The following is a 16,760-nucleotide window of genomic DNA, read 5'->3' as shown; positions in this document are numbered from 1 at the left end:
CATAGAAAGATACCGCGAATGCGCGAATTTTCCGCGAATAATGCAGGGAAATGTTCCCGAGAGAAATCCGCGAATGTGTGAGTCCGCGAATCCGGAGAACGCGAATACGGGGGATCCACTGTAATGACTTGCTCGCTCAGTCTTCTAAGCGAGTTAAACCCTCGCCTGTGACTCCTACCACCTCAGAATCACCCTTGCAGAAGAAACCCTTTCGAAGGTGCAGGTCTAGACCGTTCGTCAGGCCTCGATCGAACTTACGACACCCGACCTAGTCCTCGACCAAACCCGACACCAAATCATCCAAGTGATCCTTCAATCCTTCATGCTCCGGTAGGGGGCAGACTGAGCCTCTTCTGGGAGGAATGGAGTCGCAGAAGGCCAGAGCCCTGGGTAATCCAAGTTCTCCGGTTTAGTTACTCCATTCCTCTCAAAGACACTCCACCTCTATCCATTGTTCCCATCGCATTGCCAGCCTACTCTCCAGGCTCAGAGAAATTTGTAGCCTTAACTCGAGAGATAGAGACTTGTGCAGAAGGCAGTCATAGTGGAGATAAGCGACAGACCATCCCCTGGGTTTTACAACCATCTGTTTGTAGTCCCCAAGTCATTAGGGGGCTGGAGGCCTGTACTGGATGTAAGCGCACTGAACTTGTTCGTTCAGAAGACCAAATTCAATATGGAAACGACACGTTCGGTGTTGGAATTCCTTCGCCAAGGGGGTTGGATGGTATCCCTGGATATGCAGGACTCATACTTCCACATCTTAATTCACCAGGACTCCAGGAAATACCTTTGGTTTGTGTTCATAGGCAAGACCTACCAGTTTCGAGCTCTTTGCTTCAGCCTCTCGACAGCACCGCAAGTATTTATGCGAGTGCTGACTCCGCTGGGGAAGTGGTTGCACCTCCTGAGCATCATTGTGTCACTCTACATAGACGACTGGCTTCTCCGCTCCTCTTCGGAAAGTCAGCGAATGAAGAATCTCAAGAGGACTCTTTCTTAACTCTTTCATTAGGTCTTCTTATAAACGAGGCGAAATCTCGGCTAATTCTGACTCAGAGCATTCTCTATTTAGGGATGAAAAAGTTTCACTGGCACTAGTCGCTCCGTTCTGGCCAAGGAAGGCATGGTTCCCAGATCTCGTTGACTTGCTCGTAGATTTCCACAGGCTTCTTCCGTTAAAGAGATGTCTACTCACAAGATTCCACCAAGGATTATCCGCTCTGGCACTGACAGGATTCAGACTGTCACAAGTCTCATCAGAGCGAAAGGTTTTTCGAAACGAGCTGCAGAAGCTGTCATGAACTGCAGAAGAAATTCTTCTAACAGACTATACCAGTCTAAATGGGGAGTGTTTTGAAAATGGTGTAAACAAACTAAAGTCTCTACTTCTGAAACGTCTGTGAATAAAATAGCGGATCTCCTATTCTTTAGGGATGTTAAGAGTTTAGCGCCTTCAACTGTTAGGGGATACAGGGCGATGATGGCTTCAGTTTTTAAACACAGAGGACTAGACCTATCCACGAATAGTGATCTTTTCAATCTAATGAAATCGTTCAAAACTTCCAAATTGTCAAAGGACTTGATATCATGGAATCTCCATACATATAGTACTTAAACAGTTTTCGGGCCCTCCCTTTGAGCCACTACTTTCTTCGTCTATGAGGAATCTCACCAATAAGACACTATTTTTAGTTGCATTAGCATCAGCTAGACAAGTTAGCGAGCTACACGCGATGGCCAAAAAGGTGGGATTTTCTCAAGGCGACGTAGTTTGCTCCGTGGAGCTCAATTTTCTCGCGAAAAACGAGAACCCTTCTAATCCTTGGCCACGTAACTTCGTTCTCAAGAACCTGACAGACTTGATAGGCCAGGAGGAAGAAGAAAGGCTCTAATGTCCCTTGCGGGCATTCAGATATTACCTCTGCAGAACGGAGAAAATTAGAGGTCATTTGAATCGTTTGTGGTGCTCTGTTAAAAATCCCTCTCGTCCTCTCTCAAAAAATGCTATCTCCTTTTTTCTGAGAGAATTAATTGTTGAAGCACACACTCAAGCTAACAAGACAATGTTTCCTTTACTGAGAGTGAAAGCGCACGAAGTTCGAGCGGTAGTGACTTCCCTTGTTTTTTGACACAACTTGTCGCTATCCGCTATCCGCCAAAGTACCTTTTGGAGGTCTAAATCTGTGTTCGCTATGCATTACTTGAAAGAAATCGAGACAGTGTTTGAAGATTGTATGTCTCTCAGTCCACTTTTGGTAGCTGGCATGGTGTTGGGAGAAACGACATAGGGGGTTGCTCCCTCTGTTAGCCTATGTTTCGCCTTGTATCAAGGTTGACGAGTTAAAGGGAAGTCTGGGGGTACAATGTACCTGGAGTGCTCACCAGTCATTTTAGGTTTAGTTTTGGTGGGTAAAGGCTTTTATTTTGGTGTAGGTGACAATTGTGTTTTCATGTTGGTTATTTCTGGTCTCAGCCCATGGCAAGGGCAATATTTTGTTGTATCTTCATTGAGTCAGCGGTGAACACCATAACTACGAGGATCTTCCACTCCATGTAGAGGCACCAATTGGTCATACTCCAAGCCTTCTACTACGTAAGATGAGCACCGACCAGAGGCAGTATTTTCCTGCAGTAGCGGTAAGGTACAAAAGGCACTAACAGTGCTTTTGGGTCTTTTTTCAAGAATCATATGTTATTTTTGAATTAAGCTTACATCCACAGCCCGCCATCCTTGCAATGGGTAATCAGCTGTATAATTCTTCGGTGAGAGACTGCAATAAAAATGGAATTTTCATTATAAAATAAAATTTGTTGCATACTTACCGAACAATTATTAATCAAAGCCCTCCCTCCCCCCCACAGGTGGATGGCTGGGCAGAACAAATTGATGTTACCTGAGCAGCTGTACCTGTAGCTCCCTCGAGTGGAGGGAGATGACGTCACCTACATCAGCGATGGCGGCGGCACTGCATAAGTTTTGAGTCTATTGTCTGTCATTCGTAGGGAACCTGCAGCTGTATAATTGTTCGATAAGTATGCAATAAAATTTTATTTTATAATGAAAATTCCATTTCTTGGATGAAGTAATTTTACTTTTGGTTGCTGATATCTGTCCTGTTCTTGCAATTGGCAGGCACCTGTGGTCCACATGATGTCATAAGAAATGAGGTCTGTGGGGAGACCCAAAGCTTCCTTTATTTTGGGTGAGGTGTTGACTTTCAATAGATCACTACTTACTTAATTCACGGTAGTAAGAGATTCAACAGTTTCTGTACTTGAGTTGATTATAAGACATAAAAAATTTCAAGTGAAGAAATTGCTCCCAACAACTGCCTTATCAGAATGCTGTATGAAATAATGATATGCTTTTTTTTTTATAGTACTTTAGAATTTTATGTCAATCCAGGTATACTTCACTCGTATGGAGACATGATTTAGTATTCCATTTAAGACCATCCTCTATTTCAACATGAATTTCTAAGAAGTATGTGTAAGGAGAAATGTCAGAAAATTAATTTTGTAAAGTAAATATGAATGTGATGCATAAAAAAATACTGTAAAGTTCAGTATCACATATAATTTAAAGATGAAAGAATAGGTAAAAATAAACACTTTTGCATATACCAAACAAAAGAACTTGTATATTGTACAAGAGAGCAATGTAGCTCCCATTATAGAATCTGTCCAATAGAAACAGGACAAAGTAGTCAGAAATTATTAGTAGCTATAGCCAGTTTTACATTATGCATATATATACTATATGTGAAATAATTTTGTTATTGTACTATAATTGTATAAGCAGTGAAAACTTATTTCAAAAACTGAAAATTATACAACAAAATTGTGTTTTTCTTATGCCTAGACTTGAAGTTGGATACTACTTCATATTAGTGTACTTCATAGACACCAGGAAATATCTAAATTGTTGCTGTGATAGTTTTGGTGCTCAGTATTTTTCTTACCAGACCAGCCTTTTTATTGAAGATTTTGAACTGATACTTAAACCATATATACATATTTTTTAAAATTTCAGTACTGTATTATTGTTGTTTTTATTATTTAGATAATTTCAGCAGACCAGTGAGATTTCATAGATGAATACTTATAAGTTACCTGTGTGAGATTGCATTATTTGGAAAACTTTTTATTATTTTCATTGTAGGTGAAGGAAATGAAGCTAAGCTGTGTTTGTTGGTGACCTTTCAGCTGCTATGATGGCTGGCAGATGTAAACAGCATCCTGCACCCCCACAGGTAAGTTATGAATTTCCTTGAGGTATTGTAAAGTATTGTATTGCGTGAATGTTGTACCCTCCTTATGTGCCTTCAGCTAGAGTAAAATCACTTATTTTCACTAATACTAGGTCCAGAGGTGTAAGGTTTGTTGCAGGTTTTGCAAATTACAAGTGAAATGAAGTTGCATTCTTAGCATGTGCTAGACTGTCTCAAAACCAGGACAAACCTTGCAATTTACTTAGCCTAGCTAGCCTCTGTAAACAAAACAAATGAGCAAAACCTATAGAATGTCTTAGGCTATATTTATAGAATTTGCAAAGGTAAGTACATACTTATATCTACAGCTAATAAAGACCCAAAAGCTTATTGTAATAGAGAATGCTGGTTGATGAACTTGAGTGTCATAATTGAGATGTTAAAGAAGTTTATAAATATTTTGTTAGATAATGAATTAACCCTGATTCCAGATTTTTGTCTTACACTGAGTTTGATGAATGATTGGGAAAAAGGAAAATGGATTATATTTGATGGATGGTATTGATCAAAAACATATCCATGGTTAACATAAAATTTCTTTGAGTTTCTTCCTTATTTTGCATCATATTTTGTTCAATTTGGGTTTTTATTTATTGTTTTTCCTTTTCTATTATTTATTTTATTTCATTTATAGTTTATAACAGGTGTTTTCCTTAAGTAAGCATTAATCATTAACTAGAAGAGTGAAGTCTAGACTGAACTAAGAACACTATATGCTGGTAATTAAAGTAAATGTATCAGAGGCATTATTAAGAATGAGAAAATTAAATGTGAAAAGCTATATTTGAAGTGTAAAAATTATAACTGCCTGAGATGAACCGAAAGTTTCATACACGTATGTGTGTTCGTGCTCCAGCATAACTCTGAAATGCATTGAGTAATTTCAACCAAACTTTGTATACATATGACTTACTATCTAGAAATAAGCACTGTGTTGGTAAGACATTACTAGGGCTGAAGGGGGTTGGGAGTTAGGAAGGGAAGGTTTTTCCTGAAACTGGGCTGGTTCTGCCTTTAGACTTAGTAACTAATTAAACTATGAGTTTATCACACCTAATTTCAGTTTACTGTACATATGACTTACTATTTGGAAAAGAATACTGTTGGAGTAAGACGTCAGTGACACCAAAGGAAGTGGCAGTTGGGAAGGAGGTGGGTGTTGGGAAGAGGGTGAGAGAGAGAGAGAGAGAGAGAGAGCGAGAGAGAGAGAGAGGAGATAGAGGAGAGGACGAGAGAGAGAGAGAGAGAGTGGGGGAGGGAGAGTAGAGGGGTTGTAAGGGAGGAGGAAGAGGGAAAGAGTGATGGAGGGTTGGGGGTGAGAGAGAATAGAGTGGAGGGAATGTTAAGGAGAAGAATGAGGGAAAAGTGATGGACGGTTGGAGAGAGAGAGAGAGTAGAGGGGGTATTACCCTCTCTCTCTCTCTCTCTCTCTCTCGAACCGTCCGTTCTTGTTTTTATCAAATAACCCATAAGTTCGCTGATACATTACGTTGTTCAATGATTCAGCATTTCAACTTTTTTTTTTCTTTCATTTTTTAGTAAATGTATACTCTAATTGGTTCTAGTGTAAAGAAAAAATACATGTACTTGATGGGTGATGTGGATGTGATTAGTCATTGAAGACCCAAGACCCAATAAAACAAGCAACAGGTGGCCCTATAGCTGGTTTACTATAATTGATTCACAGGGCCTGTGTATCTGCTGCCAAGTCCTTTTCCTATGATGCTCCTGATTGGCTGTTGATCAGCCAGTCACAGGCCTGGAAAGTTGCAAACTGGTCAGTGTCTCTCATAATGTCATATAGTGAGCATTTTCATCATTTATCATCTTGTGTTTCATACAGTATCGTAGCTTAGATGTCATGGGTGACAAGGCTACCAGAAAATTATAGTAGAGCTATCAATATGAAAATAACAACCAAAAGATTAAGACTATTAATGTCATTCTCATCCTTGTGTAGTCACGTTCTGGTCACATGATCATTCAATGATTTCATCATCATGATCACGATCTCTCTGTAGAAGTAATTTTCTTGGGGGAAAAGAAAAAAAAGATGTCATTATCATCACTATCATTGTCACTGTCACCCTCTTTAATATCCTGTAGTGGAAATCTTTGTTTGAAAAAATCTTAATATGTAATAGAAATTAGTAATGAAACGGATATAGGAGAAAATTACAAAAGAATGTTGTGAAAGAAAAACCAATGGGATGAATGAGTTTCCTCCCTAAGGTATCAATATCTCTCTAAGTAGCTATTTTTTTCAACTATAGGATATGAGAGAGAGTAATGGTGATAATGATAGTGACAATAATGGTGTCTTAATTTTCATTTCCCCCCATAAGACTACTTCTATCGAGGGATCGTGATGACATCATCGACTGATCACGGGACCATATAATTTTTTGGCAGCATTATAATCCATGACATTTAAGCTATGATACTGTATGAAACACAAGACGATAAATGATGAATGCACTGCGATGTCCTTTAAGGAATGAAAGAATATATTTAATCTTAAAATTACATTTTGTTCATGAAACTTACCTGTCAGATATATATATAGCTGTATTCTCCGACGTCCGACAGAATTTCAAAACTCCCGGCACACGCAGTGGGCGGCCAGGTGGTTAGTACCCATTCCCGCCGCTGGGAGGTGGATATCAGGAATCATTCCATTTTCTATTCAGATTTTTCTCAGTCGCCGGTCGGTAAACAACTGTTTACAGACCTCCACCTAGGATTTTGAAACTTCTTGTGCTAACTTGAGTATTCTGATTGACTTTTGGTTTGGATTTGGCTTGTTGGCTTGGCATACGTGATAGTGGATTTGATTTGGATTTGGCTTTGACTTTTCTTTGATTACGATGTCTGGATCTAGCTCTGCTAGCTTCAGGGTGTGTAAGGTACAGGGATGTAAGGTGAGGTTGCCGAAAGCTTCGGTAGACCCTCATTCAGTGTGCTCGAAATGTCGTAGTCATGTATGTATGTTGAATGATAGATGCATCGAGTGTGAGCAATTAACTGAAATTGAATGGAAGGCATATGATTCTTACGTGAGAAAGCTTGAGCGTGATAGAATCAGGAGGTCTTCCTCTTGGAGTGCTTCTGTGAATAGAAGTCAAGGTAGAATTGTATCTCCATTAAATCCTCCTGTAGATGTAATTCAACCTAATCCTGTTGTATTGCCTCCGAACAATCAGGAAGTGTCTGCAGAAGGAAGCGTATTATTTACGATCATGGAGTTTCGATTCGCGCCTTGGAATCTAAAGTGATTGCTCTACAATCAAATGTGAATTGCAATAAAAGTGTTAGTGCATCTAGTGTTGTGGAGGGGGGGTCAGATTGGTCCCATAATGCCTCTAGGCTAGGCCCTGCCGGACTCCCAGGCCTTAGGGAGAGGGCAAGCCGAAAGCCGAAGGAGGGTTACGGGATCTAATGACCGGTCTGACGTCCCTTCGGCAGAAAACTGAGGACGAATCTCAGGCTGCGTGTTCGTGCACGGGCACGGATACTTAAAGAGTGCTTTTCTTCTCCGAGACTTCCTTCTCCTCGCCGAGGTTGGGACGCTCGGAAGACCTCTCAGGGGTCGAGAGCGGCAGGGGCGCAAGGTGTCGCACAGGAAGCCGTCGCCCTTGTCGCCCTTGTCGCCCTCTTAAGAGAGGTTTCAGAGAAGAGGACGCTTCACGTCCTTCTGATCATTACGTAGATTCATCCACCTGAAGATTTTGAAGCTTTTCCGCCACAGAAAAGGAACAAGACTTCATCAGGGGAGGACTCTTTCGGAGCGTCCAAGTCGCTCTAAGCATGTTCCTGAGTTGAAGGAAAGGGCATCCCTCGCCCATCTTCCTCGCACAGGATGAGTCCTTCTCCTGATCGAACAACTTTTCCCCATCAAGGAAAATGCTTTGGGAAATGCAGAAACAGTTAGCTTCCTATTTTGAGAGAAAGGAGGCAGAAACTAGTCATCGGAGGAAGGATAGGTGGCTGCCTGTTAAGAGGACTAGGCAGTCCCCGGCTCCTTCTCCGCGTTTTTCGGCCTTTGAGTCTCCTCCTAGTAGCCGACGCATTAGAGAACGTGAATTACATTCCTCATGAAAGGGCGTCTAGGAGAGACGAATTTGACAGAGAACGTTGAGTTGTCGCACAGACGGCCGGCGTCTTTGTCAAAAGGCTGGCGAGAACGCTCAAGGATCCATATCGAAAGTTCAAGCTTTGCATGTTGATGATCACGCTCGGCGTCTTAAGCAACGAAGCGCTTACCAGGACGCTCGAGAAGACGCTTTTCAAGACGCGCGGGACGCTCGCCAAGACGCTCGAACTGACGCTGTTCAGGACGCACGGCGTCCTTACACATCAGGACGCTCAGCAAGACGCTCGAGCTGACGCTGTTCAGGACGCATGGCGTCATACACATCAGGACGTCTCAGCAGGACGCTTCTCAGAATAGCGCGGCGCCTTACATATCGGGACGCTTGCCAGGACGATCAACAGTTGAGTCCGAAGTGTCAGGATGTTTCACATGTTAAAGTGTCAAAGTCATCGCGATCTTTGAAGGGCGCTGATGACCGAGAGAAGGATTCGTCTAGTGATCTCTGCCCTACGGATGATGACGAACCAAATGCGTCAGCGTCGTCAGACTATAAGACGTTGACGGATTTACTTAAGAAAATTGTTCCCCAGATAATTTTTCAAGCGCCGTTCCTTGCTCCTCCACCTTCACAATTTGCCTCATCGAAGGCCAGGAAGGCTCCTGGCTTCGTTAAGATGGCCACTTCGCTCTCTGCGAAGAGAGCGTTTAAGAGAGTCCAGGATTGGATGGATTCAAGGAAGGTTAAAGGGAAGACTTCGTTTGCACTTCCTCCATCTAGACTGAAGGGAGAGCTGGGATATGGTACGAAACAGGAGAAGAAGCAGGATTGAAAGCACCGTCTTCTTCTCAAGGAGATTTCGCCAATTTGGTGGACGCTCCAAGGAGGTCTTATTTGTCATCGGCTAAGGCTTCCTGGACAATGACGGAGACAGATCATCACACCTCAAGGGGTTATTTTTAAGACGCTAGAGGTGTTTAACTTTTGTTTTTAGATGGTGCCTCGGGGCTTTGGATGTACAATCGAGGAGTCAAGACTCGATTTCGCTGGAAGAGCTTTCGAGTGTATTAGCTTGTATGGATAGAGCAGTAAGGGATGGCTCTGATGAGTAGCATCTCATTTTGCTACAGGTCTGCTAAAGAAGAGAGCTCTTCTATTGTAGCTTTGCGGCGAAAGCAGTTTCTCCCGCTCAGAAAGCGGAGTTATTATTCGCCCCCTTCTCTACGCACCTATTTTCCGCAGTCCATGATTAAGGATCTGTCGGTAAACTTGCAAGAGAAAGCAACAAGGGACCTCTTGACTCAATCTTCCAGACGACCTACTCCTCAAGCTTCTACTTCAACAGCTCCAGCACCCAAGAAGAAATTTAGGCCCTTTCGTGGAGCACCTTCCTCTAGAGGTTCTTCGAGAGGAAGGGGGTCCTTCAGAGGTAAGATCTCTTCTATCAAGAAGGGAAAAAATTGACGTTTCTGCCCTTCAGGCACCTGTAGGTGCGAGACTCACCTTATTTGCTCAGGCATGGAGGACGATAGGGGCGGACACCTGGACCCTAGATTGATCGAAAGAGGAAACAAGATCCCTTTCCTCTCTGCGCCTCCTTTGAGCACGAAGCCGATAGACCTGTCGCCCGCATACCAGTCAGAGAAGCAACAGATCTTACTCGACCTTCTAGATCAAATGTTGGAAAAGAAGGCCGTAGAAGAAGTGCCTGATGCTGGATTCATCAGGCTTCTACAACAGGTTATTCCTGGTTCCGAAGCAATCTGGGGGATGGAGACCTGTCCAGACGTCAGCAGACTGAACATTTTTGTAAAGAAAGAAAAATTCAGGATGGAAACTTCTCAGTCTGTGCTAGGGCCTTGAGACCAGGGGATTGGATGGTGTCATTGGACCTTTCAAGACGCTTATATCCACGTCCCGATCCATCCTCAATCAAGGAAGTTCCTGAGGTTCGTCTTAAAAGGGCAGGTCTTCCAGTTCAGGGCTCTGTGCTTCGGTCTGAGTACGGCGCCGATGGTTTTTACTTTCCTCATGCGGAATGTAGCGAAATGGCTTCACCTATCGAAGATAAGAGTCCTCGCTTTACCTGACGACTGGCCTAATCAAGTGTCTTCGAAGTCAAGGTGCCTGGAGGACCTTCAGACGACATTACAGCTGACGAAGGCCCTGGGCCTTATAGTGAATTACGAGAAGTCCCATCTGATCCCCACGCAGTCCATAGTGTATTCCGGGGATTCAGATGGATTCAGCGGCTTTTCAAGCTTTTCCATCAAAGGAACGTCAGCAGAGATGCTTAGAGAAAGTGTCAGAGCCTCTTAGGGAAAGAAACATGCTCGGCGAAGGAATGGATGAGTCTGCTGGGAACCATTTCTTCACTGGAGAAGTTTGTTTCCCTGGGGAGGTTTGCGCCTCAGGCCACTCCAGTTTTTTATGGCAGAAAACTGGAAAGACAAAAAGAATCTAGACTCGACTTTGATTATCTCAAAAGCGGTCAAGGATCAACTGAAGTGGTGGCAAGATCCGATCAAAATCTCGGAAGGAATGTCTCTCAACCTTTTGAGCCCGACCTAGTGTTGTTCTCAGACGCCTCTCCATGGTGGGCTTGGGGAGCAACACTTTTTTTTAGGAAAGGAGGAAGTGGGGGGGGGGGTCAAGCTCTGGAGAGGGGAACAGAGGTCCTGGCACATAAAACTTAAAAACGAGTTGGATTGGGGCATTCGGTGGCTCTTCAGTTCTTCGAAGAACGATTGGTGGGCCGAGTTGTCCAGATCAACTCGGACAACACTACGGCTCTCGCTTACATCAAAAAGCAGGGGGGGACACACTCTCGATCACTGTTCATGATAGCGAGAGACATCCTTCTATGGGCGAAAGCTCGAAACATAGTGATCCTAACAAGGTTCATTTCAGGAATACAAAATGTTCGAGCGGATCTTTTAAGCCGTCAACATCAGATGCTTCCCACAGAATGGACCCTACATCTAGAAGTTTGTCAAGAGCTATGGAAGTTGTAGGGACGGCCGCTAGTCGACTTCTTCGCAACCTCGAAAACGAAGAGGCTTCCGATTTATTGCTCTCCAGTTCTCGATCCGGAAGCAATAGCGGTAGATGCCATTCCTATGGGGACTGGACGGGGATGGATGTGTACGGCCTTTCCCCGTTCAAAACTCTTAGGAGAGGTAACAAGGAAGTTTGCGGCGTCGCCAGGAGCGAGAATGACTCTGATCGCCCCCTTTTGGCCTCAAGCGATTGGTTCACGGAGGTCATGTCTCCTTCTGTGACTTCCCGAGAACCCTGCCTAGAGAGCCGATCTTCTCAAACAGCCCCACATTCGAGAGGTACCCACGGAAACCTATCCGCTCTTGATTTCTGACTGCGTTCAGGACTATCAAGAAGTTGGCCAGAGCGAGAGGTTTTTCAAGATCAGTGGCAGAGGCTATTGCCAATGCGAGAAGAGCTTCCTCTCGAACAGTTTATCAGTCGAAGTGGGCTGTCTTCAGGAGATGGTGTAGGAGGAAAGGTATTTCCTCCTCCACGACCTCTGTGAACCAAATCGCTGAGTTTCTCCTGCATTTGAGAAATGTGGACAAACTAGCAGTGCCCACAATAAAAGGATACAAGAGTATGCTGTCAGCTGTCTTCCGTCACAGAGGATTGACCTGACAAATGATAAAGATCTTCACGATCTTTGAGATCGTTTGAGACAACCAAAGTACTACAACCGAAGGTTCCATCATGGAACCTTGATGTAGTTCTAAGGTTCTTGATGTCGGCTCCCTTTGAACCTCTGCATGCTGCCTCATTGAGAGAGACTACTAGAAAGGTGATTTTCCTAACTGCTCTTGCCACGGCAAAAAGGGTTAGTGAAATTCAAGCAATTAGTAAATATGTGGGTTTCAGAGGACACAGTGCAGTGTGCTCCTTGGATCCTAATTTCTTAGCGAAGAATGAGAAACCCATCTAACCCCTGGCCAAAAACCTTTGAAATCAAGGGGTTAGCAGAGTTCATCGGACAAGAGCCAGAGAGAGTCCTGTGCCCTGTCAGGGCTCTCAAATTTTATATGCAAAAGACCAAAGATTGTCGGGGTCCTTCTGAAAATTTATGGTGTTCTGTTAGAGACCCGACTTTCCTATGTCGAAGAATGCACTGGCATTCTTTTTACGAAGCACCATCAGGGAGGCCCGTGCGTCCTGCTCGGATGGTGATATGAAGCTTTTGAAAATAAAAGCCCATGAAGTGAGAGCTGTTGCAACTTCAATGGCATTTCGAAACGAATATGGCACTTAATGATATCATTAGCGCTACTTTTTGGCGAAGCAACTCTGTGTTTGCTTTCACATTACCTGCGGGATGTGAAGACGGCATATGAGAACTGCGAGTCGCTTGGACCATACATATCCGCAGAAATGGTGTTTGGGGGCAGGGAGCAGCACAATATACTATCCTATAGAAAAGGGGTAGTGCTTTTTAATTTTGGTGTTGGTTTTTGGTTGAAGGGTTAGTTGCTTGAGGCGCTTTCCCCTTCTTTAGCCTAGAAGTTATGGGACTAACTTCGATAGGTTAGGTCAGGTGGTGGTTTTTAGCTTCGTTGCCCTCACAGTATGGTCAATATGGTCTAGTCACATTGTGGTCACGCCCCCGTTGACAGATCATCTAGAGCGCACCAACTACACAGGTCACTACCTTGTTGGCAAGTCTAGTAAAGCAAAGGCAGACTTCGGTGACAGTAATCAAGAAGTCAGCTATGCTAACAGGTAAGGAATCAAGATGTCAATCATCTGCACTTGAGGTGTTTCCTAATCCTTCATTCTGTCCTTCCCACCTCCAATGGTGGGATGCAGCTATATATATATCTGACAGGTAAGTTTCATGAACAAAATGTTATTGTTATGATACAATAAAGTTTGTTCATACTTACCTGGCAGATATATATAATTAAAGTACCCACCCACCTCCCCTCAGGGGACAGTGGTATGAAAAATCTGAATAGAAAATGGGAATGATTCCTGATATCCGCCTCCCAGCGGCGGGAATGGGTACTAACCACCTGGCCGCCCACTGCGTGTGCCGGGAGTTTTGAAATTCTGTCGGACGTCGGAGAATACAGCTATATATATATCTGCCAGGTAAGTATGAACAAACTTTATTGTATCATAACAATAACATATTTATTTGACTATACATACATATTTTAGCATTAAGTTTACTAAAGCACATAATTCTTATATCATTAAAATCCTTAAATCATTGGCTTGATTATGTTTAGTTATGAAATTGGGAAATACTACTTTGTTCAGACACGTTATACAAACCCTCGGTCCTTTAACATAAGGAATGTAATCAGCGCCAGCTGGAACCAGTCGTATTCTTTCGAACAAGGTGGTTCGGTAGTTAACTGCTTGTCCGATAGTCAGGTGTCCCGCCCGACTGGGAGGTGAAGCTCCACTTTGCTTTTGGCCACCATCAGAACAAGACATGCTCTTCGCTGCTCTGCTTGCTGTGTCGTATGCTTGGTTTACTTCTCTACAAGTCCATCATCACTTTTTCTCTAACCCTGTAGTACTTGTGCATGTGAAAGCTTGTAAGTACTTGGTTTTTTCTTAGTTTACTCCATTATTGGTGGTAAATGGAAGGCCACAAGCCGGAGAGACCCCCCCACCCCCCAGTCAGCCGTAGATTGTGCCCTGGTGTGGAGGGCCGTAGGTGTGAGGCCTTTAGGTCTCTTTACGAAGTAGACCCTCATGCTTTGTGTACTCGGTGCCGAGGGCGCAAATGCTCTCGCACCGAGACGTGATATTTGTGTATCGTGGTCGGAGGAGCAGTGGGAGCGAAACGAGGGGAGGAAGAAGCGCGTAAGTGGGCCAAGGAGTCATCGGAGGGCTCTCCAACAACTCCACTGGTTACAGACATGTCTTCCTCTTTCCTTCCTCCGTCTCAGCTCCCGCCTATGGCTCCTTCCCCTTCGGGGGCCGTGTTGCGGCCCGTCTCTTCACTTGATCAGTCGAGTGTAGAGGAGGGGACGCGGCACCATGACGTTCGGTTGTACTCGGGGTCTTCCGTTTGCTTGGGGGGGAACTCCCCCCCTCCCGGGCGAGCGGGGAACCCCCCCCCAACTAACCTGACTAATCCTTCCTCAGGTATGCCTGCCGCGGGTGGCGATCTCGAGCAGGTCTAGCAGTCGCTTGGGCTCCCGGGCACACCGAGTATTCAGGGGCTGCTGTACCACCTGGCTGCGCGTGGACCCAGGCCAGTGACCCATGGACCAGAGACGTTGACGACAACTACGGTGTTGACGCCGGGGTATGCTGCTCCTCCTCACCTGGTCTACACCGAGCACATGGCCATGGTTACCCCGACAGCTGCAGTCCAGGCCCTACTGCCATGTTTGCCGAGGAGGGAGATGACCCCGCCACCTGGTTTCGCTGCCCTCGCCCTAGCCCCTGACTTTCGGTGTCTCAAGAGTTCCCCACTCGATCTGCCGCTAGCTCCTGTACTGCCGCCAGTTTCTGTTGCTGCCGCTCCCGTACCAGTTCCCACCATCGTCGCTCCCACCACAGGTCCCTCTGGACAGGTGCAGCTGGGACCTGTTGCTTCGGAAACTACCCCAGCTCCGTCCTGGATGGAGGACCGACGGTGGTCCTGAGGAAGCTGATGAAGAAGAGGAAGGTGTCATCGTCTTCATCATCATCTTCTTTGTTGTCGTCTGCAGCCGCCTCTTCCCCTTCGACTTCCAAGGCCCCACAGCCGAGGAAGAAGAAGGTAGCCTCCTCCCCCCCCCCTAAGAAGTCTCGCTCAGAGACCTCTAAGGGTCTGTCCCACTCCAGTGGGACAGTTGGGGCTTCCGCTGGTCCTCCTGTTCCTTCGGGAACGGGGCCCGTCTCTCCTTCCGCAAGGAAGAAGACGGGGACCGGAGGGGTACCAGCTAACAACGGTACCTCTTCTCCCGGCGCTAGAGGTTCTGCCTCTGCACCAGGAACCATCTCGGCCGCTCGTTCACGAGTGGTACCGAGTGTACGGTCGCCTGCAGGTGACCATGCAGCCAGGGTCCAGACAGCTGATCCTGCTCGCCGCCAGGACCCAGGCACGGAGCGGAAGACTGGTGGCAATCACTCAGGCGACTCCCGCCGCGATCTGTCGGTCCCCAGGGTTGAGACGACAGTCCCACCGGACCATACGCTGGCCAAGGCGAGGAAGAGGACCCCCCAGGCTGGTCCAGCTACCATGACGCGCTGTGAGGACGGGCCACGCTCCCACGGCAACAGTGGACTCTGCCAGTCTCCTGACTGTCGCTCCCACCGGTACCGGCCAGATAGGCTGACAGGTAGCAGCTCTCCTGACGCTGGGGACCGTCGCTACCGTTCTCGGTCCAGCGGCTCTCCTCAGGGAGACCTTGCGACTAGGCCTGCAGCTCGATCATCACTGCGGGTTGGCGATCGCCTGCAGCCCCCCCAGCACACCGGCTCTGCTAGTTGGCAGGGGGGGAGCGTCAAGTCTGCCTCTCCTATCCTCTTAACCTCCTTGGGCTACACCGGGAGGAGCGAGGCGATTAAGAGCAACCGCGAGGAGTGCACTTCTCGCGGTCCCTCCATGAGGGCCTACAAACCTGGCATAATCTTGGGACTGACCTGATCGTACGCTCAGGTGGTTGGAGGAGACCAAGAGGGGTCTGTTGTGGTTCCTTCTGTGGAAGGAGGAGGATCTTAGGAGGCGTTCTCCTTGGATGGACTTGACGGTCCATCTCCCCAGAATGCAGTCACTCCCGAGATCCAGAGGTCGTTTGCAAAGGTCATCGCGCTGATTCGTCAGCTCAATGACCTCGGGGAAGGATTGGTGCTCCCGCCCTCCAAGCCTACACCAAGGCTGGAGTCGTTTAGGGGTCCTAAGAAGGAACCCAGGACGACAGTGGGTTTGCCACTGGGCCAGGTGGACTCTCTCGTCTCCTGTCAGGAGGGATCACTTCGGTCTGGCAGGTCGTCCAAGCTACTTCTCCCTCCTTTACCACGGCAGAGGCGGTTCTATGTGCCATCAGAGGATCCGCTGCAACCCAACAGTTTAACCCGGAGCTGGCTAGGCTAACTACGGTTGTGTCTCTTCAACGCCTGCTGGCCGAGAGCAGCAAGAAGCACTGGTGTTGGAATCAATTGCCATGGCAGCGTTCCAAGCAGTCTCCTGGCTGGACCTGTGGTCTCTCACAGTGTCCAAGGTTGCGGCCTCCTCGGGAAACATCCCTCCCAAAGGGGACCCGAGTTTCGGGAGATTGTGTCAGTTTGGGGGTAGGGCGATCTCCTACCTAGCCCACCAGACGGCCAACCTGTGGGCCAACCTGGTACTGAGACATAGAGACGCAGTCCTCTCTCGAGTTACCAGGGCGGCAGGCGCAAGGCAGCTTTGGGT

General features: G+C 46.2%; 1 protein-coding gene across 6 annotated transcripts in view; it reads left to right on the top strand.

Moving 5' to 3' along the window:
• LOC135206663 (GDP-L-fucose synthase-like) overlaps positions 1–16,760 on the top strand; it is a 184,907-nt gene that overhangs the window by 52,134 nt on the left and 116,013 nt on the right. For all 6 annotated transcript variants that reach the window (XM_064238035.1, XM_064238045.1, XM_064238089.1 and 3 more), the window contains exon 3: positions 4,166–4,256. The gene's annotated coding sequence lies outside the window, so the exon portion shown is untranslated. The remainder of the gene's footprint in view (positions 1–4,165; positions 4,257–16,760) is intronic.

Source organism: Macrobrachium nipponense, chromosome 11, assembly GCF_015104395.2.
Source record: "Macrobrachium nipponense isolate FS-2020 chromosome 11, ASM1510439v2, whole genome shotgun sequence".
NCBI lineage: Eukaryota > Metazoa > Arthropoda > Malacostraca > Decapoda > Palaemonidae > Macrobrachium > Macrobrachium nipponense.
This window is presented reverse-complemented; position numbering and strand designations above follow the sequence as displayed.